Raw genomic sequence first — 25,880 nt, forward strand, 5'->3', positions numbered from 1 at the left:
GGCAACACCTCTGTTTCCAAGATGGCAGAGGTCTGGGGCACACTGGAGGAGCTCTGGGCACCTCCCCTGGGAGGTGCAGGTCAGGGGAGTGGTCACTCCCATTTCCTTTGTCCAGTTTCTCGCCAGAGCAGGGCTGGGGGATCCCTAAACCGGTGTAGATTGGCTTATGCAGAGATGGTCAGCATCTGTGCCCATCAAAGCATTTCCAGAGGCTGGGGGAGGCTACTCCTCCCCAGCCATCACACCTATTTCCAAAGGGAGAGGGTCTCACACCCTCTCTCAGAGGAAATCCTTTGTTCTGCCTTCCTGGGCCAGGGCTGCCTGGACCCCAGGAGGGCAGAAATCTGTCTGAGGGGTTGGCAGCAGCAGCTGCAGTGGAGACCCGGAAAGGCAGTTTGGCAGTACCCGCGTTCTGTGCTAGAGACCCGGGGGATCATGGAATTGTCTTCCCAATGCCAGAATGGCATTGGGGTGACAATTCCATGATCTTAGACATGTTACATGGCCATGTTCGGAGTTACCATTGTGACGCCATACATAGGTAGTGACCTATGTATAGTGCACGTGTGAAATGGTGCCCCCGCACTCACAAAGTCCGGGGAATTTGCCCTGAACAATGTGGGGGCACCTTGGCTAGTGCCACGGTGCCCACACACTAAGCAACTTTGCACCCAACCTTCACCAGGTGAAGGTTAGACATATAGGTGACTTATAAGTTACTTAAGTGCAGTGGTAAATGGCTGTGAAATAACGTGGACGTTATTTCACTCAGGCTGCACTGGCAGGCCTGTGTAAGAATTGTCAGATCTCCCTATGGGTGGCAAAACAAATGCTGCAGCCCATAGGGATCTCCTGGAACCCCAATACCCTGGGTACATCAGTACCATATACTAGGGAATTATAAGGGTGTTCCAGTATGTCAATGTGAATTGGTGAAATTGGTCACTAGCCTGTTAGTGACAATTTGGAAAGCAGAGAGAGCATAACCACTGAGGTTCTGGTTAGCAGAGCCTCAGTGAGACAGTTAGTCATCACACAGGGAACACATACAGGGCACACTTATGAGCACTGGGGCCCTGCCTGGCAGGGTCCCAGTGACATATACACTAAAACAACATATATACAGTGAAATATGGGGGTAACATGCCAGGCAAGATGGTACTTTCCTACAATCATGCCGAGCTGCATTGCCTACTACTAAGTTACAAGCAGAGTCACATGAATCGGGTGGAAGTAGAGTGCTGTGCCGATGCCCTGATTGGTGGCGGACGCATCTCAATTAACAAAAGAGATTATTCGTTAATTTGAATTATACCTTGGGTTCGAAAAGAATAAGGGAATCCTGGTGCAGTGTGAGCTGCACACCTTGCAGCGAGCAACAGGCTCTCCTGTTGTGCTTAATTTGTGCCGGTGGTTGCCAGTGGGAGGCACCTACACTTATTTTTGATTCTCTACAAGAGGCATTTCCTGGGACCAAAAGAGTGAAAAACAGACAAAACCACAAGACCGAGGAAAAGAATTACAGAAAACCAGTCACCAATGCAGAGAGCAGAATTTGTAAGAGTGAGATAACTGGGTTGGGAGAGCCCTGAGGAGGATTGAGGACTGCGCACCCTTGCTATTGGCGCTCTGACACTTAATAGCTCCAGTCACTGGTGTCTTAGCAGGGCTTTGAGCACTGGCACTTATTTTTTTTACAAATAAAGCGCTGTTCTCCTGGTTTGCAGCCTCCCCGGCACTACTTCTCACATACAAGTGCAGGCCTGGAGACAGACCGACGGAGGATGCCTGGACTCTTTTGGAGTCGCCCATTGGCATGGTGGAGCAGACTCGCACCCACTCACCAGTGCTGACCTTTTGGCACTAGCAGCAGAGTAAGCATGGCAGGTAATGGTTGTTACTGGACAGAGTAGTAGACATTGGTGGGTGCAAGGCCTATTATTGCTGAGGCCTCCCTCACTCAGCAGACAGATGGTGTGGATTCCTTGGCAGCAGGAAAGCATGGCACTCGTCCAGCAGCATGCCTCACAGACTCACAACGCTGGTTGCAACAGACAGTAGACTATAACCTGCAGTGTCAAAATATGTTCCACTCCCAAGGTTTGCTGCCCGCCATCTGACCAATAGCATTACCCCTTCAAATATAGTGCGGCACTGTGAGGAAATTCGATTTTTAATACGATCGTATCTACCCGCCATTTTGTGGCCCGCCGCCATTTTATGTTGCCTTCACTCAGGCAGCACAGCGAACGAAGTCCATTCTGCCTTTTCTGCTTATTCTGCAACATGGTGTTCAAAACAGCCTTCTGCCTCTATCTTTACAAGGCTGGTATTAAGGTCTGACCGAGTACACTAATCCCTGTCTGGTTTTCTAATCCTTGTTTCAACTATCTGTAGGCTCACACTATTCTCCGCCGATCTTATCTTATCGTCTGGCCTTCGCTGTCCTTTGCTAGTATTCTCTCATTTCACAACTGTCCTCCAAACGCACACAAACTTATCACACCACATGCAACTTCGTTGTGGATCGGTTAATTAATTAGTTCAAGGGAGGGGTGACAAACACAGCTGGAGGGGAGGCAACCTTAAGTCACTTAATACTTTGTTTTCCAATTCCTTCTATTGGTGCTGTCTTGTTTTCCGACATTTCTATTGGCTCTGTTCTATCTTTACATTATTCTTACTGGGTCCTTTCTATGTGTTCTGGGAGTGTATGTAGTTAATAAATGGTTTTTATACGGTATATAAGATTGTGCGCCACAAAGTAAAGTGGCAGTCTCCTGAGAACATACCTTGTGTACTTCTTGGACAACTGTACTAGCTGCAGCTAATAAAATCTGATCTTTTACGCCTGACAGAGTGTCCCGTGTCTCTGTTAGTTGAGGCAGGTGAATCCAAGGAGATTTCAGGCGTACCCTGTGCCGCCAGGCCCATAAGGTTCTGGTTCTTCAACTGGCGCCCAACGTGGGGCGGCTTCAGCGGTACCGGTTCTGCCTGAAGGTCGTGAGGAACCCCGCAAGAAAATTCTGGAGGAATCGCGAGCCACGTCAAGCGACCCCTGTATGTCGAAGTGGTCCAAAGGTCTTTTTCAGCGCGGTTACTCCTTCCTGACGGCTACTGACGACTGCTGCCCTGACTGCCGCCCTGCCTTGGCCCTTTCTTTGATGATGTATGGTAAAGCGAGACGATAGACGGGCCTCTGTTGGTGTAAGAAGACATCCTTAGTTAAGTATTTGGTGGGTCGCGCCCACAAATTTTGGTCTTTGTTTTGTCCTTAGGTCCTTAGATTTGGCCATTGCAGTGGCCAAAGCCGAGGGGAAGTGCATTTGTGCTGTGTAAACTGAAAGTTTTACCCCCTTGATGTTTGTGAACAGCCAGTAAAAATCGTGAGATGTCTGGTCTGACTAAGTTTGGAAAACTTTGTTGCTTTGGTTGTATTAGGGACTCCCAGCTTGAGGACTCCTGTCCGATTCCTTCGGTTGGAACTCCCACATATGAGCTCTATTCTAAACATGGTGTTGGTCCTATTGCCTTTAATAAGACATGGACCCGATATACAAAGAAAGATGGTGTTTTAAAATGGCCAGAAAATGGTAGTTTCGAAACTGATGTGCTAGATAATTTAGAAGCAACGTTATTTAAAAGAAAAGCCCGGCCGGCAATGTTTGACTCTTTTCGCCTTTGGCGTAAGGAAGCCAAACAGAGAGAAATTAAACAAGCGAAACGAGATAGGAAAACACAGGGAATGACGATTATACAGGCTGCTCAGCAATTCAAAGATGATGAAATAGATAATGCAATGGAAATTTCAGACAGACAGCATCGAATGGCAATAGATAAATGCTATCCGACGTTGCCTATCTCTTCCCTTGATAAGAGAAAAGATTTTGAGGAAGATTCCTTAATGTCCCACTTATTGAAATTGCCTCCGCCCTATGTACAAGGTGCTAATGCACCCCCGATGTTACAGCCTGTTCAGCCGCCAGTTGTGCTTCCGCCTGCTCCAGCTCTTCCACATTTGCCTCCTCAAGTATTGCCTATGCCAGCTTTGCCTTTAACTCCTTTGCCTTCTGCTCCTTTGGCGATTCCTAATGCTCCTTTAGTTAATTCACCTAATACCTTGTCCCCTATCCTTATGTCAAATTCTCCATCTATACGTAAGCAATTTGCAGATACTGTCTCTGGTCTCTTATCACCTTTCTTTGAAGCTTTAAACGTGTCTCCAGCTTTTTCTCGAAGACAGTCTCGTAGTCAATTCCCAGACTCCGAAGAGCGAGAAAAATTGGACTCACTTGCTTGTAGATGGATCAAGAAGGGTCCCCAATATAGTACGTCTGATATTATGTCCACCTTTTTGCAATGGAATGCACCTACGCAGAGATATGTTTTTAAAGTTATGTGCGATACTCTCGCTAAAGAATGGGAGGATATGAATTTGGGTTCGGTCCCACAGGATCTGTTAGATGTTCAGGCTGACTTTGACAAAGGACTTATTGTGGGTCCTAAGGTTGAAAACGCTGTCAGAACACTTATTTCTTTCAGATCCCTATTGTTCTCACAGACTTTTCCTGATTCTGATCCTTCAGTTAGGACAGCACTGAAAAACTATCCCATGAGAGAGGTTTCTCCAATATGGAAGGAAGAAGTTGCAGCAGCAGGTGCTAATCCAGCTATTCCTGCGCATTTTCAGCGCATATGGATACATGTCCCCTGGAAAAGGTCTGAAGTTTTAGCACTTAAACAGTCACTACCAGATCCACGCAAAAATCCTGCTGGTTACTATAAAGAGTTGTCGCAAACAGTTGATGCATGTATTATGAATCTAGCAGATATTGACATGTTGATGGGAAATGTAGTTCCACAGACAATATGGGCTAAAATTCGTAGAGAGGATCACGCTCAAGAATTAGGCGGCGATTGGAACGCTATTATTGCCGCAGATAGAGGTCAAGTAGGTGGTGCAAAGCCCGACGCTTTAATCTCAGAACTCCCTGGTAGGATTATTACATTAATGAAAACAATGATGCCTGCTTTGAGAGTTAATTGGGATAAGCTAGCAGCATGTAAACAAAAGAAAGATGAAAGTGTTTCCGATTTCTTTACCCGATTCGAGGAGACATTCATTGATCACAGTGGTCAAGATATGGCTACAGAAGGGGGACAGCGATTATTTGTGGATAAGTTCGTATATAACTTGCTTCCTGAACTATCACACAAGCTAAAAGACTCCGAGAGTTCATGGGCAGTTTCTTCTTCCGCCCAGATATTGGCTACTGCACAATATTATGAAAATAGAGACAAAGAAGAAAGGGAAAAACAAGAGAAAAAGACGAAAGAATTAAAAACTAAAGTTCTCTTGCAACAGGCTTATCCTCCTCGTTATGTTCAGCCTCAGTTTCAACAGCCTCCGCAGTTTCAGAGGTTGTATCAAAAGCCTGAACCATTCATTCCAAGACCTTTGCTAGGTCCCAATCAATGTGCTTATTGTAGGGAGGAAGGTCATTTTAAGAACAGTTGTCCGGCATTGTTGCAGCGTAATGGAGCAACATCTGCTTCACGAGGTCGTGGTGGTTCTCAGTCAGCAAATAGAGGTAGAGGTCGAGGTGTGTTAACCCGAGAGCAGCGTTCTTTTGTTCCTCCAAATTCCGGAAATTACTTTGACCAGCAAAATGTTAGGTCTACACAGTATTACAGTGAGGATCAGTATATTGAAGGAGGGAATGAAAGTCTTCATTTTGAATAGGACAGCCATGGACAAAGTAAGGGGGTTACGTCAATTCCAGTGGATCAGAATGGACCTTATGTTAATGTCACTACAATGGGTGTTTCAGAGCCATTTCTTTTAGATACTGGTGCCATGAGAAGCTCTATCATTCATTCTAAACTCCCTGGCGCACCTTTGTCTGGCTTAACGAATGTATCTGTAGGATTTTCTGGCGCCCCTGTTCGCAATCCAGTTTCTTGCCCTTTGCCTGTTTCAATAGGCCCTTATGACTTAGAAGCTCCGCTTCTTCTGACGAATGGTTGTGGTGAAAATCTGTTGGGTTTAGATCTATTAAAAAGAATGCATGCTACGATATATTGTTCACCTTCTGGTGTATACCTCACTCTAGGACAGAAAATGACTAGTCCAATGTACTTATCAAAAGATCAATTTCCACCTGAATTGCTTTCTCTTCCCGAAACGCTTTGGGCTACGGGTCCGAATGACGTTGGTTGTCTTGAGATCCCACCTTATGTTGTTACTCTTAAGCCCAATGCTGAAATGCCACGTATTCCGCAATACAGAATCTCTACTGAAGGTGAGAAAGCACTTTTGGAAATTGTCCATGATTTGATTCAGAAGGGTGTGGTTGAGGAAACGAGAGGAAATACATGTAACAGTCCTGTTCTTCCGGTTCTTAAACGCACTGATCCTTCTCAGCCTCCTGTTTATCGTTTTGTAATTGATCTTCGGGAGGTAAACAAGATTGTCATACCGCAGTTTCCTGTAGTCCCAGATATCACTGCTCTGTTGACGATGATACCTTCTACAGCGACTTGGTTTTCAGTTATTGATCTAAAGAATGCTTTCTTTAGTATTCCCATCGCCGAAGAGAGTAGAGATATTTTTGGTTTTTCCCTCGGAGGCCGAAGCTTCCGGTTTAAACGCGCACCTCAAGGTTATTGTGAAAGTCCCTCTATTTACAGTCAAGCTCTAAAATGTCATCTTGATGCCTTTTCCTTACCGTCCGGTGCCGCTCTCATTCAGTACATGGATGACTTATTAGTTGCCGCTGATTCAGAGGAGATTTGCAAAAACGTGACCGTTGCACTGTTGCGTCATTTGTTTGATCTGAATCACAAGGTTTCTCCTTCTAAATTACAATATGTCTGTCGCGAGGTGACTTATTTGGGTCATCTCTTGTCAAAGGAGGGACGACGATTGACCCCCGAACGAATTCAGGCAATTGCACAAATGTCAGTGCCATCCACACAAAGAGAGGTACGTGCCTTTTTGGGCATTACTTCTTATTGTAGACAGTGGATTCCGAGTTTCTCTTTATTGGCTAAACCGCTGTTGGCGCTAACTTTAAAAGATACGCCTCAGCCTCTTCCGTGGACTGACGAATGTCAGAAGAGTTTTACTGATTTGCGTATTGCTTTGTGTTCTGCTCCTGTATTGGGTACTCCTGATTACAGTAAGCCCTTTACGCTCTATGTCCACGAAAGAGAGGGTTGTGCATTGTCAGTCTTAACGCAGCGTTTTGGAGATCAACAGCGACCATGCGCATATTTCTCAGCTACGTTAGATCCAGTAGCTAAAGCATTGCCTAGTTGTCTTAAGGCGACAGCGGCAGCAGCAATTTCTATTCGACAGTCTGCTGGAGTAGTGCTAGATAATACTCTCATTGTTATGGTGCCACATGCAGTGGATACTTTACTAAATAGGACAAAAACGCAGCATCTTACGAGTGCTCGGTTGTCCGGATATGAGCTGACGCTTTTGGCTAGTCACATACACATCAAACGATGTAATACCCTGAATCCAGCTACTTTGTTGCCTCTTCCAGAAGAGAGAGATGTCTCTGAACAGCATGATTGTTTTCTCCGTACTGAAGAAGAGACTAAGGGTAGAATTGACCTAAAAGACACGCCATTAGTGAATCCAGATGGAACACTATGGGTAGATGGTTCTTGTTTCAAGCTCCCGAATGGAGATACAGTTTCAGCCTACGCTATTACTACTTTGCATACGATTGTGGAGACAGCACGCATTAGACATAATTCAGCTCAGGCAGCTGAATTGATAGCCTTAACTAGAGCGTGTGTGTTATCCAAAGGAAAAAGAGTAAACGTGTACACTGATAGCCAATACGCTTTTGGTGTAGCGTTTAACTTTGGGCGTTTATGGAAGGAAAGAGGATTCTTTACTTCCCATGGTACTAAGATACAACATGGTCAATTAGTGACTGAACTTCTTGAGTCACTTACAATGCCTACTCAGATAGCGATCGTGAAGTGTAGTGCACACAAAAAGATTGTGGACGATGTTGGTCGAGGAAATGCATTTGCAGATGAGGTAGCGAAAAAGACAGCCAGAGACAACACAAGTCGAATGTATGTTGCAGGTCCCGCAAACTGCGTAAGAGAAAAGGGAATGTGTGAAGATACAGTAGAGAGTGTGAAATCAATTCAAGGAGAGGCTACGGAGAATGAGTTGAGAAAGTGGAAGGAAAGTACAGGAATGTTAGATGAGATGGGATGTTGGGTTGAATTATCAGAACATCAACGTTGGCTGTTACCAGATGCTTATGTACTACCTGTAGTTACTATGGCACATGGTCCAGCTCACCTAAGTGCAAAAGGAATATGTAAACTTCTGGCTCCAGTGTGGCAAAATGAGGGGATCCCAAAGTGTGCAAATAATGTAGTAAAACATTGTATTGTTTGCTTGATGTACAATCCGGGAAAGGGAACCCCAACTCCAGCAGGTCATTTTGCTCCTCCGACATATCCATTTGAGGTGTTGCAGATCGATTATATTCACATGGAACGATGCAACAACCTCAAATATGTTCTGGTGGTAGTATGTGCTTTTTCTAGATGGGTAGAAGCCTACCCTCTGAAGGACAATACTGCTTTATCAACTGCCAAAATACTTTTGAAAGAATTCTTCCCTAGGTTTGGTTTGCCGCGCATTGTCTGGAGTGACAATGGGAGCGAATTTGTGGGTCAAGTCATGCAAAAAGTTTGTGCAGGTCTTGGCATAAAACAGAAGTTCCACGCGGCGAATCACCCACAGTCGGCTGGTTTAGTAGAATGCTACAATGGAACCTTGAAGCTTAAAATTGCTAAGGTGCAAGCTAGCACAGGACTTAATTGGCCTGATGCTTTACCATTGGCTCTTCTGTCCACCCGAACAGCAGTACACTCTCGTTTGGGGCTTAGCCCTTACGAAGTGATATTTGGTCGCCCAGCTAATGTATGGGGAGTTCCTCGCCCTAAGAAATACTCAGACTTGCCATACCCGATGTTGATTGACTACTTGCATGACCTTACAACTAAATTGCGTGTTCTTCATCAACAGGTTCAGAGTGCTCTACCAGAGGCTTCCACAGACCCAGGTCATTCCATCCGACCAGGTGACTGGGTCTGCACGAAAAATTTCCAACGACAGAGAAATTTGGAGCCCAGATGGAGAGAGCCACGCCTGGTTCTTTTGACCACAAGAACAGCAGTTAAAGTCGAAGGAAAGAAAAACTGGGTGCATGCCGTGCACTGCAAGAAAGTGCCTTTGCCCTTGCCTTTCGATCAGTGGGTCCGTAGAGGCATCAGTGACTCTGAAAGTGAGAAAGTTCCGCAATTTGTACCATTCAGTGATGCGCGTCTAATTGGAACACTTTCTGAGAAAGAGGACGACGACATCCTTCAAGAAGTAATACCATCGCATCGTCGCTTGAACACGACAAATCCAGGAACATTGTTTCAAAACCAGACTGCCTCTGGACAGGAACGCTATAATTTGAGACCAAGACCAAAAAACTTGTAAATTTCTCTCCTATGTAGTACTCTATCCCGGTTGCAGGGTCACGGTAGGAGTCTTAGTTACGACCTGAGTAAGTGGCAATAGGCCTGCAGGACCTCACAGTGTCATAGGACGGTAGATAATCGTGACTACAGTGATTGAGGAAGATTGCCGTGAGCATCCACTTAGAAAGATGGAGGCTACATTAGATAAAAGAGAAAGTAAAAATGTAAAGAATAATTGTAAAGAAATATATAGTCATTGTAGTATTGCTCTATGCGTCATTATATTGTCGTGTATTCTTTTGGCATCTGTAAACTGGATCATTATTACTCTGCAGCAAAAAGTTGTCTCTTCTCCTACCTCTACATCTTCTTCTACTATCTCTCCGCACCTATTTCACACTCTTCCCCAGCATGAACTCATCAGAAGAACTGAATACTTTAACAATTCCTTCGTCCAGTTGTTACATCAACATCAGTTAGTGATCAATACAACTGACTGTTGGGTGTGTGGACTCATACCACATACGGTAGAAAAAGGAATGCCATATTTAGTTCTTCCATTCTCCTATGAAGGTTCCGCTTGGGCTTATTTTGTCATTTTCAATAATGCATATCAAAGTAAAATTAAACAACCTGTCAGTTCACATAGTGTTGGTTCAGATTTCAGTCATAGTTTATTGATAAAGGGAATGGTAGCTATGGCTAAAATCATGGAAAAAAATGAAGCTTCCATAGATGAAAGAAAAGCATATACCAATTGGAACATAACTAATTACATTTCCAGCCTCAATGATAAGGTTAAGCAAGGAAAATCTCCTCCGATACGGGTCATACCCCAACAAGGAAATTTCTGTCTGCAAATAAATGGTAGAACTCCAAACACCGGACAAAGAGAAAGTTTATGTTCCCATACATATATTTATTCAGCCCTGAATCCACTGCCGTTAGTACCATCTCAAGGTACATACTTCGTTTGCCACGATAGGGCTTATACATGGTTGCCAGCTGATTTCTCTGGTACTTGTTATATAGCCTTTCTTCTTCCCCCTACATACACCGCTCCTGCGAACCATCATAAAAATAGATATGGCAGAGGGATTGTGGATTCGAAAGACACAGCAGGACAAGAGGGAGGAGATTTCCTCAAAGGATTTCTTCCCTTCTGGGGTCCAATGGCCAACAGCAGAAATATAAGGCAATTGGTTCGTGTCGTAGAAACCACCATAGACATCACTGTAGGAGCTTTAAGTAACATTACAGCTGAACTACAGGCTGATCGTCTTATGACCTTGCAGAACCGTGTTGCCTTAGACTTTGTTCTTGCGGACCGTGGTGGAGTATGCAAATTGATCGGATCAAGTTGCTGTATTTTCATACCTAATGACGCTCCGACAGTATACCAAGCTATCTCTAAGTTACACATAATCTCCGAGTCGATTCATCAGGACGAAGGAGATTGGTCCTTTTCAGAGTGGTTTTGGGGATTACTGTCCAAATGGGGTTGGAAGGTATTGACATTCTTTGGAGTAATTTTAGCTTTTATATTCTCTTGTTGTCTTTGTATGCACTGCGGTCCTGCCATCTGCAACCTATGTGCTACTGCATGTATTCCCAAACCCAAGTCACAAAGAGCAGAGAATATCAAAATGATGGTACAGCAACAGCTTGATGACCTCATGGCCATAGACATCGACTCAGATTAACATGAGTTTGTGTATCTTGCCTGAGTTCTGGCAAAAGGAGGGTCTGAGGAAATTCGATTTTTAATACGATCGTATCGACCCGCCATTTTGTGGCCCGCCGCCATTTTATGTTGCCTTCACTCAGGCAGCACAGCGAACGAAGTCCATTCTGCCTTTTCTGCTTATTCTGCAACATGGTGTTCAAAACAGCCTTCTGCCTCTATCTTTACAAGGCTGGTATTAAGGTCTGACCGAGTACACTAATCCCTGTCTGGTTTTCTAATCCTTGTTTCAACTATCTGTAGGCTCACACTATTCTCCGCCGATCTTATCTTATCGTCTGGCCTTCGCTGTCCTTTGCTAGTATTCTCTCATTTCACAACTGTCCTCCAAACGCACACAAACTTATCACACCACATGCAACTTCGTTGTGGATCGGTTAATTAATTAGTTCAAGGGAGGGGTGACAAACACAGCTGGAGGGGAGGCAACCTTAAGTCACTTAATACTTTGTTTTCCAATTCCTTCTATTGGTGCTGTCTTGTTTTCCGACATTTCTATTGGCTCTGTTCTATCTTTACATTATTCTTACTGGGTCCTTTCTATGTGTTCTGGGAGTGTATGTAGTTAATAAATGGTTTTTATACGGTATATAAGATTGTGCGCCACAAAGTAAAGTGGCAGTCTCCTGAGAACATACCTTGTGTACTTCTTGGACAACTGTACTAGCTGCAGCTAATAAAATCTGATCTTTTACGCCTGACAGAGTGTCCCGTGTCTCTGTTAGTTGAGGCAGGTGAATCCAAGGAGATTTCAGGCGTACCCTGCGCCGCCAGGCCCATAAGGTTCTGGTTCTTCAACTGGAGGGGGGAGCCAGGATAATTGCTGTAGGGGCAATGAGCCCCCCCCATCCCTCCCCCAGTGATGTCACTGTTGTCATTCCAGTACACGTAGAGGTCAGTACTGATTGCAAATTTGGGGCAACGTTGCAACTGAGGAGTTAAGGTGGACTGATACAAGTGAAGCTTTGCAGATCTCCACCACTTGCATTACCTGCCATAGCACTCTCACCTCCATGCCATTCCATGAGATACAGTGGGTTGTGAAGATTGCAGCATGTCTTCTTCTAATCCGTTCTATAGGATTAGGACTGTGACCTACCCAGACACAGGGGCATATTTACACAGAAGTGGTGCACCACTGCTCTGCGCCAAACTTGGAAGCACTTTGCTGCATCACTTCTGAAATGCAGGGATGTGCCATATTCACACAAATATGGTGCACACCTGTGTTTCCCCAGCGCTGGTGCTGAATTTGCCTCCCAGCGTCAAGGCAGGCATCTTTTCACCATAGTGAAAGGGTGTCTGCTTTGAAAGGAATGATTGTTTAGGGCATATTTACAAGAAAGTGGCACATCAGCTGTGATGCACCACTTTTCTCGCGTTGCCCTGCGCCGCCTTAATGTCACCATGGTAGCGCTGCATTTACTATACAGCGCACCATGGCGCACGTTAGCACAATAGCGTTGTTAGACCTGATATCCTTGCCGTAGTCTCCCCTATCTTTTTTTCCCCTGCTTCCCATGTTTTGACTTTGTGCTGGACTCTGTTTTTGCTGGTTTTGTTACTCTGGGTACTTTACCACTGCTGACTAGTGCTAAAGTGCAAGTGCTCCCTGTGTAAAGTGTATGTGTAATTGGCTTTTCCATGGTTGGCACATTTGATTTACTAGTAAGTCCCTAGTGAAGTGCACTAGAGGTGCCCAGGGCCTGTAAATCAAATGATACTAGTGGGCCTGCAGCACTGATTGTGCCACTCACATGAGTAGCCCTGTAAACATGACTCAGACCTGCCACTGCAGTGTCTGTGTGTGCAGTTTTAAACTGCCAATTCGACCGGGCAAGTGTACCCACGTTTATACATATAAGGCACCCCTAAGGTAGGCCCTAGGTAGCCCAGTGGGCAGGGTGTGGTGTATGTTAAAGGTGGGACATGTATTGATGTGTTTTACATGTGCTGACAGTTTAATTATGCCAAATTCGTTTTTCACTGTTGCAAGGCCTATCTTTCTCATAGGTTAACCTGGGGGCTGCCTTTAGCTATCTTTTAAGTGAAGTTTTCCTTTGGGAGCAGATAGTGGTGTGGAGTTTGCGGTCTATGAACTCAGAATTTAAAGATACATCTTTTGATTTTAGATTGTCAGTTTGAAAATGCCACTTTTAGAATGTGTGCATGTTATTGCTTAAACCAATCTGTGACTCTGCCTGCTTGTGTATTCCCTGGCTGGGTCAGACTGGCATTTGGGCTGTTTGCGAATCCCCACTGGACAGTGACACAAAGGGACCTCGGGTGTAGCCAGCATATTCTGAAGGGTAATCTGGGCTAGAGTGGAGGGAGGAGCTGACACACCTGAATGGGCTGTGCCTGCCCTCACACAATGCAGTCTCCAACCCCCTGGTATGTATCTTGTGCCAGGCCTGGGCAAGGCGGGATCCTGTGAACAACACAGACTTTCCTTTGAAGTTTGCCTTCTTCAAAGGCAGAAAGGGGTATAAGTAGTGGACCCAAAACCCCAGACCTTTAAAACACTTCTGGACCAAGAGGAACCTCTGCCAAGGAGAAAAGCTGGAGGAGGAGTACTGCTCCTTTGCTGTGTGTGCTTTGCTGGGTTCGCCTTCAGTTGCTGCTTCTGCCTTAGAGAGGTCAAAGACTAGACTTTGCTGTGTATCCTGCTTGAGAAGATTCTCCAAGGGCTTGGGCTGAGCTTGCCCTCTGGTCTGAAGTCTCAGGGCCATCAAAGACTTCCTCTACTAGCACCTGGACTCTCTTGCTGAGACTCCTACCCTGCCAAGTGGTTCCTAATCCAGTCCCGTGGCCCTTGAAAGGAGAAGCTGGTGAAAAACCAAGAAGAAACAAGTGCACCAACTCTGGACTGATGCCCCTGCCAGATTCCGCACAGCCGCCTGCAACTGAAGCTGTGGTCCTCGCTGGAGTGCGACAACCCTGCAGGCCCGACACCACTGCAGCCTCGCCAAAGTCGACGACTCCGTATCCAGCAACGCCTCGATCCCAGACTTCGTGTACTGGCTTGCTTCCTCATTTTCACAAGGTACTGTACCTGGGGGTCCATGCGACTGCGTGACTGGCACCATTAACATTGGATTGTTGGGAACGACTCCGCCACAATGCTGTGATATCACCAATTTGAAGCATTTGTGTTTCTAAGCGCTATATCGAAGTTTAATCTTTAAAAATTCATAACTTTGCTTGTGTGTGTTGGATTTTTGTCTTTTGGTCTTGTTTTACTCAGATAAGTACTGGCTATTTGTCCGACTTGGTGTTGAGTCCTTTTGAGGTGTTTTCACTGTGTTACTCTGTGTGTTGGTACAAATACTTTACACATTGCCTCTGAGATAAGCCTGACTGCTTGTGCCATGCTACCAAGGGGGTGAGCAGGGGTTATCCCAGATATGTATCTCCATTGCTCTGACTAGAGTGAGGGTTCCTGCTTGGACAGAGTGCAAACTGACTGCCAACCAGAGACTCCATTTCTAACAAACTTCATAATTTATGATGCTATTGTGGCACTTATCTGGATTAGCGCCATAAATTATGGCACTAGTTCAGCAAAGTAAATGGAGGCCCAGAGGTTATTATGGGAGCATCATTTTAACACCTGCCTTGAGCAGGTGTTAAAAATGACGGAAAAAATGGCGCAGTGAAATCTTGTAAATTTCACTGTGCCATTTTTTTGGACCCCCCCGCGTGGGAACATCCCCCTTGCATACATTATACCCGGTCCCGATATAATGTGGTGCAAGGGGTTACAAAGTGGTGCGATGCATGCATTGCACCACTTTTTAAATATGGTGCACGGTGGGGGCCTCCTTAACACCTCCTTATCGTAAAAATAAAATGAAGCTAGGGCGGCACGAGGAGGCACAAGGGGCTTGTAAATATGCCCCTTTATGTGCAGAAAAACAATCTACATTGGCAATTTGTTACTTCAATGTGTGCTGCAGAATGCAGCATTAAGAAACATTCATGACATTTTGCTCTTAAAGCAAAAACGAGGAAAAAGAAAGCATTTCTCTTTGTTGCGCCATGCTAACGCCATCCCTGGGATGGCTTTCGGTTTTGGCGCTGTCACAGATTTACAAATTCTAGTAAATCTGGGGCAGCGTCAAAAGCAATGGGTGTTGCATTGGAACCCATTGCTGAGGAAAACTGCATCAGAAGGGCTCATATTTACGAGGCGGCATTAAAAGCCTTGTAAATATGGCGCAGCGCCAGCAGAGCGTCACAAAAGTGACGCTCCGGTGGCACTAGGGGTATGTAAATATGCCCCATACTACGTTGGCTTTGTTCATCCTAACGCATTGAAACACTTCCCCTTTAGACAGCACATTTCAAGAGGGCAGGTATGATAGCCGAGCTACTACTCGCACATCTTGGACTAGCCAATAACAGGATTTGGGTCAGGACCTTTGTCATTTGACAAGATGTGGATAAAATAATCCAAACCTTTGCATCGTACTGAAAAATCCATATGATGATTATGAGCATAGATTTATACTGTGCACAGATGTTCCGAGGGCTTTCCCTGGTGGTTTTGCTAACCTCGTGACATTAAGGTATACTTTTCTTCATGCAGCTGGCGTCTGTGTGTACTTTGTAGGGGTATAAGGAAACCGCAGACATTTTTCTCATGAAATGTCATAAAATTCGATTGAAAATGTACAAAATTATGCTTCTGTAGCCAAATGTGGTTTGCGGTGCCTTGTGTCCCTTGTTTTACTTGAATGTGCACCTCGCAAAAAAGCCTTGCACTATATGGCGTAGAGTCCAAGTGAGACATTTTCTATAAAAACCAGTCCCCTTCCCCCCCGCCAGTATGCTGCATGCTGTTTTTACCCGAAGTGTGAGCTTGGGTAAAAACAGCTAAGCGAAATTCCACACTCAGAATTCTCACTAATTTTGGCAGCAAAATTATAATTCAATGCAAGCCTAATATTTTGCCGTTTTGTGGTGAAAACTAATTAGCACAGAAACCTCTGAAACCTTCAGCTCTTTTGCACACTGATTCTGTTTTGGCAAATTGCCTCATTAGCATTTTATAGTAACATCCGTCAGTTTTAGGGAAACACTTTGGTTAAATACTGGACAGTTAGATTGTTTTGCTCAACCGAGCGTCTGCTTTTGTCTGTACTACGATTTCTTAGATCATGCTCAGGGGGCAAAACATTCTCAATGCTGACCCCTTCCCTTTGCAACACCTTTCCACTAAATGTAAATCTCATTCATAACCACCAGCGCTTAAGGAAGTCTTTTAAAACGTGGCTTTTCTCTACAATTAGTGTAAGGGGCTGTTGGTTCCTTCTGTTGCTCAGGTGCAGCCCTAAGAGACTCTGAGTGTCACTGCACTTTATTAAGTTTTTATTAACATATTATACATGCATTCATTGATACCATCAAACCATCTACAAGGGGCAGCAATAAAAATCACTTTCGATTCCCTACTCTATACTGTATTCATTCAGCAGTTTAGCTAAGTAGGCATAGCACAGGAATCAGTGTGAGGGAAGGAGATAACTAAAATGCCTCCTGGCACCAACCCTGTGTTAACTATGTGGCTGCCTCATTTTTTAGGGTCGGGCGCCCAAGCCCTCTAGCCTGCTGTAATCTCTCTGTGGGCTTTTAACTACACCAACTGCACGCCGATCAGTTTTGTTGGTTGGTGGTCTTGCCTTTTAACAATCACTTGATTTTATTTTTTCCCACCATAGATCCTTCCTCCTCCTCTTCACGGGTCTCCTGCCTCCCAGCTCATCATTATGGAGAGTGTTAATCTCACGGTTGGTGCCAGATCAACAAACTGAAAATGGCTGACTCTTCACTTCAGAAATCCAAGGGGGGTCAAGGGGTGACCATTAATTGACAACCAGGGCTGCATTGGCCAGAGCAAATGAAAGGAGAACGTCAAATGTTTGGCAGGGACATGCCAGCCACGCAAGGAGTCTGCTGTTCTTAGATGACCTTATTTGGCAATGCACAGGAATTGCTTAGCCTTTGCAATTTATTGCATTTTTTCAAACTTTTGTCAGATTCATTAAAGGTAAAATGGCTCTTTTACAGTGAATATGAGCATGCTCACAGATTTTGCATGCACCTTATGTCTGTCTTGAAATCCCTCCATGTAGGGTGAAGTTGTAGCTGTGCGGTGAGAGGTACATTCCAGGGAATGTATCTCTCCTACTCGAGTTTAAGTGGGTGGCTATTTAGACTTGCTTTATCGGATGAGTCAGCAAAGTACTTTGGCTTCTTTTATTCTAGGGCAAAGTATGCCTGCAATTATTTAACTCATTTGGCCATGCTCAGTTTGGAGTGTGTTCCTCAGTGCTGGAAGCTGAGAAGCAGAAGGGTGTTAAACGTATTGTCCATCACCAGGTTCTGGATCATTTACCACAGGGAGAGCTCACTCACAATGTGGAGATTCACATACAGAGCCCCCTCGTATGTAAAAGTCTATTGTGGGCTGAACCAAAAGCCTTCAGTGAGCTTTTGCCCAACCCATTGCTTACTTTGTTGTCACTCTTACTTGTTTGCTTTTTAATTGATGGCTTTCCTTGTCCATCCTGTGTTCCCCCTCCCCTTCTGTTAGTTCTGTAGCATCTTTACCATCCTTTTGATTGAATCCCTTCTATCATTCCACTGCTTACATTTAGGGAACTTCTTTTTTCTTTTTCTTTGAGCACTCCATGAGAGTGCATGTGTTTATTTTATTCCTCCCTCGTGTGCTTTTTCCCTTCCCCAAATACCACTCCCCCACACACTCTGTGTTGCTCCATCATCTCTGTGCCCAAGCTTGTCCATTACTTTCCACACCCCTCCCTGATGTTTTATTATTTATTTTTGTGCTTTTCGTGGCCCAATGTCAATCCATTTTGGATCAGTAAATATAAACAAGCATTGGCAAAGCTGATAGGTTTCATCCATGCACGATCTATTAGCTTTGTCAATTGTTTTACAAGTTACACTGCAGTACGAGCTGCTGTGCAACATTGCTTGAAGTAAAAAAGAAGGCACTATGACACCTGCATCATTTTGTAGGCATGTTCACGCATGGTGATGCATGCATGTAGCATTATGACACATGTGCATGCACACATCATCAGGCATGCACACTCCTATAAAATGACACAATGCTCATCAAATTAATGTCCTCGTTTCAGTTTGGTAGCCCATGCCACACACAATCTTCTGACATGCCTACACCATCCAATCCTGTATTCTGCCATTGTGAGCATTACCTACATCCATTGCTCCTGTTCTAGGCAACGCAGAGTGGCTTCGATTCCAAGTTGGTGAAGCATCCATTTCCATAAAAGTAATCACTATGCCACCTTTAGACCAATGAAATCACTGCTTTAGTAACGTTTCCAGATAGCTTATTGCAGGGGAGCTTATTTCTTCTAATTCTGGAGACTCGGAGCTTTGCACATTAAAAGAAAAATGCATTATTTGCATATTGCAAAGCAGAGAAAGATTTAAAAGAAAAATCAGCAAAAGAGGAATTTTACACTACTGAGGGAAGGTGCCCACTGTAATACAGCACAGTGAGTGCGCTGCTCGCTAGCCTTAGACTCATTGCTTTTCCAATGAGCTGTGTAACTCCCGCCCACCACTAACTGAAGTCCCAGGGCATGCTCCAGGAAGGAGGAAGTGCACATTTGTAGCTCATTGAGAAGGAAACCTTATTTTCACTCTATCTTACTCAGAGGTGGTGTAACTATTATGTGATATTCCCTGCTACATGGAATAGGTCAGGACTCGTATGAAACTTGGTAGTAATGGAAGACGGACAACTTCGGCCATCGCCAGAAAGGGCAAAGATTTCCGAGTTCCATCCATGTACACAGGCAAAGTTAAGAAGTTGCACACCTCTACTGGTAATAGCATGGAACTAATTATCCCTTGTGGCCCTAACCTACCATTATGTGAAACTGTAAACATGATTAGAGTCCTTCAAGTGGAAGTGGAGATGTGGTGAATTGGCCAGGATCACCCTATTGATCAAACTGGGATGCTGGGTTGGAAACTAAGGTCTCCTTTCTATGACTGCATCTAGACACCTACTGACGGCCTTCTTGAATCACCCAGTCATCCTACTGTCTAAATATAAGAGATTCAGCGCAAGTGTTTACCATGTAAAAGGCTCTAACGCCTAAATTCCATTGTATTCCTTCAAGCCTCGAACACACGGTGTTTTCTGAAGATCTAGCCATCGCAGCTGCCCTCACATCACAAAATCCTCTTGTAGTGGTAGTGAAGCCGCAAGCGCGATGTGCGAAGGAACCCTTAACAAATATCATTGTATTGGGCAGCTCTCCTAATAACAGTTCCTAAATTAGGATGATGTGTATTCCACAGTAATCAAAACCAATCAAGTTAAATAATGGCAGAGTGTCAGAGACATCAGTTCATCAGAGGTCCGTTCCCGAGTGCTCTGCAGAAGACAGCCTGGGCAGAGGGGACTGCGCACTCTGATAGTGGAGTTTAGGGGTGGGCAGGATATTGATGCAATACGATGATGTGACGACTAAGCTGCAGTCACATCTGTGTTTGAAACCTTTCAAACACCGATGACTGCACAGGTGAAGTTCCCTGTTTTCCACTGCCCAACCAGATCCTTGCACTGCTAAGACAATGTGGCTGGCCAGTATCCTGGCACAGGACAGAAGTGACAGAGACAAAGCAGATAAGATCACAGAAGGTGCAAAAACCAGTGCTGGAGGAGGGATGGCCGATACTGCTCCCGCAAATGAAGTAAAGATGGTTTTGTGGACATGAGGAGTGCGGGTCCTCAGGATGGGTTGCATGGATGCTGTAAGAGAACCAGCGCTTCCTTCCAGGAAGGTTTGAGTACCTCCACACACCATGAGGGATAACGACAGCTGGTAGTGTCTACTGGATTGACATGAGGATGAGGGCAGAGAGGGCAAGGGCACCCCCTGAAAGCATGTCATCACAACCAATGAGGAGGAACAACAGGATTTGAAAGGGTCTGGTGGGGCAATGGTGAATGCAAAGCTGGCGGGGCATTACACCAAGGTAATGAGGACAATGGCCAATGTTTACAAGGAGGAGCTGTTTCTCAGGAGCATTGGGACAATGATTAGGCTGCATGGCGAATTTAAGAGATACCTGTGAGTAGGTCAATGAGGAAATCTTGGGTGAGGGTAGTTTGGAAGCTGAATACTTAGAAAGGTCGAGAGATGAGGTGAGGACTGGTAGCCTAAATGGTGTGATGGTGGACAGGACCAGAGCAGAGTGTACAGTGTTTGTCCCTGAAGAGGGCAGAGAGGACATGGAGTCACAGTGCTTGGCAGTTCACACAAGGATGAGAAAAGAGGAGAGTAGTGAGCATGAGTTCCCAGGCAAGATAGAAGGATGTAGTCCATGAGAGGCAATTGTTGATGATACACAAGGATGGTAGAGATAAGGAGAGAAATACAAATGTGCCAGGGCAACAAAAGTGACAGAGGTCGGGCAATTTCCCGCTGGAAGTAAGGACAGCGCAGACTGGTCAGAGTCCTTGGAATGGGAGGAGAATGGAGTTGATACTTCAGAGGTACAGTAAGGTTTGGATCCAGGAGATCAGGGCTACTGCAGCTAGGAGCAATTCTTTGAGAGTATCCAAAAGATATGAATTGATTCCTGAGGAAAATATTTTAAAAAGGGATGATATGATGATGAATCAAAGGACAGGGGCTCTGATCCTACGGAAGGCCCTAATACAAGAGGAGGCAGTAAAGGTTCAACAAGTGGATGCTCTGGCTTGAATGAGGTATAGGTAGGTGACAGAGGTGAATTATCTGGATTAGCAGTGAATAGTCAAACATCATTAGCCCTACCAGAGACTGGTATTGGGGTGGATCAGGCGAAACGTGCAGAGAAAGCTATTTCGGTGCATGATAAAAGGTTGCCATGTATTAATGCTACAAAGCTGTTAGCTGCTAGTACACTTTGAAGGAAAAGACCTAGTCAGGAGAGTGTATGGTTCCAGGAGAGTACATAGACCCATTTAAACTCTTCCATATTAAGAGATGCTTTAAAGAAGGCTTAAAAGAAGACAGAGTGAGCTACATATGAGGCCAAGGTCGGACCTCTACATGATAGATATAACAACATTACTGGAAAGAAAATCACAGTGTGTTGCGCCACATTAAAGAACATTCACTTTATAAATATGGTGCATATTACATTTGAAGGGATTGCTTTGCTTGATATGGTGAAGAAATTGTGGCTAGGATGAGTGTGGGCTTGACAGCGTTATTGAGGGACAGGGCAATGATGAATGACTGCAGTGGATGATGCCTTCTAGGAAGCTGCCACTCGTTCACATCATCACCCTCCTGCCACTTAACTAAGGAGATAGGGGACCAAGCTAAACGTTTAGTGTAAATGTGAGGGCATGCTGTTTTTTAACAAACCGCCTTGCTCTCAGTCACCAATGCAACTGTAGGCACTGCAAATTCCCACTATGGAGGTATGCGCTCGTTGCCCAGTGGTGTTGCAAACAACAATGGTCCATTAATAAGCCAGCAGGGAGGCATTGGTTTGGGACACACAATTTTAGGAATGGTCAGCAGGCCGGTTAAGTGAGAAGAGATGGAGGGATGGCTACAGCTTCAGCTGGACATGAAGCACAGTTCAGACAGCAAGAGAGTGATTGTAGCGCTCTTACTCAGGCATTGGTGACCCAAGTGAGATCCATGTGCATCCAAGCTTGAGAGTTTGAATTATTTAGATCTGTTTTACAGTGTTGTCTTTTCGGGCTTTCTCAGATTCTAAGGTAGTGGCATCCAAGGATTGTGAAGGGCTAGTGATGGAAACTATTAGAATGGGGAGGGGGCCCATTTAGGTAATTGGATGGTTATATAGATAGTGCTGAGGTATTGGGTGAGAGACTGATTTGCCTGGTATTAGCCTTTTCCTGTGATTAGTGGAAGAGTGGTGACCAATCAAGAAAGATGTTTGTATATAAGAGTGGGCAAGGGGTGGTGGCCAGGTACTATGAGCATTGAGGAACTTTCTTGCAACAGCTGGCGCCTGACAAAGGGATTTTAGTATGCACTCATTCACGATTAGGGCACCAACAGATGGCTATGGCCTGGGCATTGCGAACAGCAGACTAAAGGATCAGGGCAAGTGGAGGTCTTATTGTGTTGTGGATTACATGTGATGAGGAAACCAAGGAAAGCTGGTTCCCAGAGTAAACATATGATTTTATACTGGGAAGAATTAGTTGGGGAAGAAGAAGGTGGAAGGTTGTGTCTTCAGACACTCCATCATAAAGTGGACCAGAGCACACAGAGCCAGACAACGCCTTGGTGAATGGTTGGGTTTGTCATTTGGCCATGTGACAGTGCACTGATGCAGTCACCCCAGGATATTAAGGGGTCAGTTGCTCCCCATATTAAGTCATTTGGGGGATAGATGTCCTGGACCAGATTTAGTAGTTAGACCCTCCCCGGAGGATGACTAAGTGCATTTGACGGGCGTGGAATTTAGAAAAAGTCTCAAACCAGATTTGGGCATTGTTGCGGACAGGCAGGATTTTGCTGAGATAGTGTTGATGTAGTTACTGCTGATGAGATTTATTTTGGCTGCAAGAAAACCGGTGGCAATCAAAAGGCGAAGGACAGAAGTAAATAGAAAGGTTAGAGGCTCCTTCAAAATGCAGGATATTGGTTGGTGTAAGCACTATGACACTATGTATAACTGCTGGGTCTGTTTAGGCAAGACTGGGAACAGAACGAATCTGACGGGATTGAGGAAGAGATGGGAGGGATGGTTTTCTTGGAGGAAAGTCCTGTCGGTGTGAACAGAAAGAGCACCTTAGGGAAATGTGTTTCTGTTGTCAGAGAAGAGGCTTGGAAAAATTGAAGTATTTGCTCCCCTGTCACCGGAGGGTATTTTAATACGAATTTAACCAGTTTCAAGAGTAAAACGAAAATGTTCGCACGCACAAGTGATTTAGGTTCTGCCCACTCCCCACAGGGGATTTCACACATTCCGGGGAATCCTTGGGAAAGCACAAGCGAGCTCCTGCGGCAAAACAGACATTAAAATATCCATACGTTGGAAATGCTAATGTGTTGTGCATTATTTATTTGGGAAGCCTCATAGCCTGCATGAAAAGGCTGATTTTTGCAAATCTCGTCTATGTGTGCTACAAGGTTCTGTGTGTCTTCCAGCTCATCTTCATAGATGCCACTCGCAGGGTTGTATTTGTGAAATCTGCTCGTCTGAAGATACCCTTCTCTCTTTATCTGCTTTCCTGGATTCTTCAAACCAAATCAATGTTTTCTCCTTATTTGTAAAGTGCCGTGTCAGCAATGTCCGTGGGTGCAGTAGGTAACAGATCTTCAAAACAATGTATTTAAAGAATAGCAAACCCAACCTGCAGTACAGTATTGGAGACGAGATGCAGAGTGGCCATGAAAATTGAGAATGCCTTTGGGTTAACATGTGGGATGGCCAACAGCTGCCTAAACATGGGGCAAGTCGAAGAAGAATATTCCCAGTGCAGAAAATGAAAACTGTGATCACATTTTTGAATCTGCGGAGGCAGCAGTTCTCTCATTTCCCTTCATTTCTTCCTTTATTGACACGAGCAAAGATTTTCGCAAAGTAGCCTAGACGTCATGAAAAGAGAAGTCTGAACTGAACTGCTTGACCTTGTCACCATGATGTAGACCACAAGGCCCTATGCACAGTGACCAAGAGGACCAATTCTGGCACACTCGCCTCACTCAGGGAGGAAAAACAGAGGGAGAATGCAAGAAGAATGCATAAGTGAGTGGTTCTGCATCACTGAGGCACCGTTTTACATCATTTTGTTACTCACCTGTCCCATAACAGCTGGAACCAAATATGAAAATGAGTTGAACCCAACTACAAAAAGAGAAGTGGCCCCACTGACGCATCATGTGTCCTCTGCCACAACATTGAACAACCTCTGATACATTTTTAACTGATCAGTGGGTGTAAATACAGTATCCAGGTAGAGCGAGCGAAGGTGTAGGCACCCTACATTCCAGTATCACCATGAACCTTGCCTCCTGAGACCTTCTCCATGGCAAACACAACTTACCATACCTCTACCTAGAGAGTTAGAGTTTCATGGATTAATTTAAGTACATAAACCCCGAATTAAGATGTCATAGTGCCCTACTGTATCACAAGTGTTTTGTAGAGTGATCACTTCTAGGCCGTTAGGGACACTCATTGCAGTCCTCAACTTTTGTGTGACACCTTAATGCATACTGCATTCTGGGTGTTGCAGTCTTGTTTTCTTCCATTGAAGTAATTATACAATGTAATAATGACTTAAGGTGAACAGTACAAGGCTGGAGGCAGAGTCTGAATGGTCTGGAGACACTACTGATCTGCATCATCTATTGATTAATAAAATATTTGGGTTTGAGTTTTTTGTGTAAGCACCCAAGACTCTGCCCTTAGTTCTGCTAGCCTCCTAATCCTTATCTTAAATCTCGAAGGAGTGAATGATCAGCCTCTTGCCACAGACTTCCAGAACCCTGGGCCCCTCACTTTTACATTCACCAATCCTTGGACATCTTACAAGTACAGTTTGTCTTGTGTTCTATTTGTGAGCATATGAGGACGTTTGTGAGTATGTGAGGACATGAATGTTGCATGTGACTGCATGACAACACAGGTAAAAGAATAGTGCTTGCTACTGCTACACAACAAGCCACGTGACTTGCGGTCGATGTGTGACAGAATACCGAATCCTATTAGCATGAATGGCTTTAGAATGCAAGAGTTGTAACATTGACATTTGAGATATGCAAACCTAGGGCCAGATGTAGGTAGGTTTCCTTTTGGGAGTTGCAAATTGCGAGTCGCTGGGACTCGCAATTTGCAACTCGCATAAGGAAATGCAGAAAGGTGTCTCAGACACCTTCTGCGATTCGCTTTGTGGTCGCAAAGACCCACCTCATGAATATTTATGAGGTGGGTCGCAGTTTGCGACCCCATAGCGAGTCTAGGCACTCACGAGGATGGTGGCCTGCTGGAGACAGCAGACCACCATGTCCGTGACTGCTTTCTTAATAAAGCAGTTTTTTTTTTTCTTTTTGCAGCCCGTTTTCCTTAAAGGAAAACGAGCTGCAAACAGAGAAAATACCGAAACCATTTGTTTTGTTTTTTTCAGAGTAGGCAGTGGTCCATAGGACCACTGCCTGCTCTGAAAACATATTTTTGTTTGCATTCACAAAGGGGAAGGGGTCCCATGAGGACCCCTTCCCGTTTGCGAATGAGTTACCATCCACTTCAAGTGGATGGTAACTGCGAGTTGATTTGCGACCGCTTTCGCGGTCACAAATCAACTCAACATCGCGATGCGGTCGCAAATAGGAAGGGAACACCCCTTCCTATTTGCGAGTCGGAATCACATTTTGCGAGTCGGTACCGTCTCACAAAATGTGATTCTGCATCGCGTAAGGGCTTTTGCGCCTCGCAAACGGCGTTTTTTGCCGTTTGCGAGGCGCAAAAGCCTTCCTACATCTGGCCCCTAGAGTGTCACTGGTGTTGCAGGGTGCTCCTTACTGGAGCTGCTCTCCTCCTATTCTTGGGAACTACTCAGAGTTCTCTTTTC

This window comes from Pleurodeles waltl, chromosome 3_1, assembly GCF_031143425.1.
Source record: "Pleurodeles waltl isolate 20211129_DDA chromosome 3_1, aPleWal1.hap1.20221129, whole genome shotgun sequence".
Classification (NCBI taxonomy): Eukaryota; Metazoa; Chordata; class Amphibia; order Caudata; family Salamandridae; genus Pleurodeles; species Pleurodeles waltl.